The following is a 1267-nucleotide window of genomic DNA, read 5'->3' as shown; positions in this document are numbered from 1 at the left end:
TTCTACGTTACAGAACCCTAACCCGAACCCGTTAAGAGATATTACTTGAGATGTATGTCACCAACTCTTATCTTCCTCTTGGCTTCATGATAGACATCTCTGCAGGATGGAGGTGTGAAAATGTTAATAGACGCAATAATAATCCTATCACTGACACATCCTCTCAAATCTAGCTTTGAAATGAAAGTGTTTGGCATTTCTATGGTTAAAGGACTTTAAAAGTCAATCATCTCTGTCTGTGACCGAGAATGACTCACCTTCAGTTCATGTGTACTTCTGCTTATTGTTTTCTGTGTGTCGTCTTCCACGGTTTCCTTATGACACTGGAAAAAACATAAAGGGAAACAAATCGGGTTAAAGCAGTGGATTTTGTTTTGTTTTAGTTATTTGAAATGTTTTTAAACGTATTTCTGATGGCATCGTGTGAACAGGCACCTTGACCTGAAACGGCGCTTTACAAATGAAATGTATTATTATTATTATTATGCAGAGGCTTTTATGTCACAATCTGACTGAATTTGTGGCCAAAATGTGTCCCAGTTTTAGAGCAGCAGCCCTCAGTGACCCCACTGGCTGTGTCTATGAGTGTGTTTACATGTTTAAACGAGTATCTCGGCTATGAGGCTTATCTAGGGCCTTATGATTTCTGCGATGTGAAAAGAAACACCGAATTGTGGAATTTGATAAGAAATGTTGAATCAAATGTAAAATGCGGAATATCATTGAATTTGCCAAAATGTGGATGCAATTAATTAAAATAAAATAAAAAATTCACAGTCAAATGAACAGAAAACAAGAAAAACTTTGAAAGAATTATATTAAAAATGATTTAAAGAGTAGTTTTTGGCAAATAAAAGTTGTCACTGAATTGATGGTACATGCATTATTTCAGTGAATATATATTTTGATTGAACTGACATCTACTTGATTAGAATGTAAAGTTTGTTTATAGAGTATAGCTAAGTATAATGCTGTAGGTGAAAAACACTTACAGGATCACCATTAGCACGGCACGCTGCAATACGTTGTTGTCACGGGATTCTGTAGACGTTTGAAATTCAAAGTGAGGCAGCAAGGGAAAGGCAGAATGGATGAGCTGCGGTAGTTATCTCTAGTTGTCTCAACGAGCTTCGAGTCAAAAGTGTCACTAATTTAGTGTTTGACCGACAGTGCTGAGATGTCACATTCACAAGAACAGGACGGATGGAAGTGGACCAAAATTGTCGTGTTATTTGTTATTATTTTTTCTTATTGACAATATGCCAGT

At 36.4% G+C, this 1267-nt stretch overlaps 1 protein-coding gene across 2 annotated transcripts in view; it reads right to left on the bottom strand.

Annotated features, from left to right (window-relative positions):
- The window catches only part of arhgef18a (rho/rac guanine nucleotide exchange factor (GEF) 18a), a 19131-nt gene that overhangs the window by 13757 nt on the left and 4107 nt on the right, over nt 1-1267 (bottom strand). For both annotated transcript variants that reach the window (XM_035670072.1, XM_035670073.1), the window contains exon 2: nt 258-323. The gene's annotated coding sequence lies outside the window, so the exon portion shown is untranslated. The remainder of the gene's footprint in view (nt 1-257; nt 324-1267) is intronic.

This window comes from Morone saxatilis, unplaced genomic scaffold, assembly GCF_004916995.1.
Source record: "Morone saxatilis isolate NCDOM2014 unplaced genomic scaffold, NCSU_SB_2.0 Contig23, whole genome shotgun sequence".
Lineage (NCBI taxonomy): Eukaryota > Metazoa > Chordata > Actinopteri > Moronidae > Morone > Morone saxatilis.
Note: the sequence above shows the minus strand (reverse complement) of the source record. Positions and strands in the feature narration are given on the sequence as shown.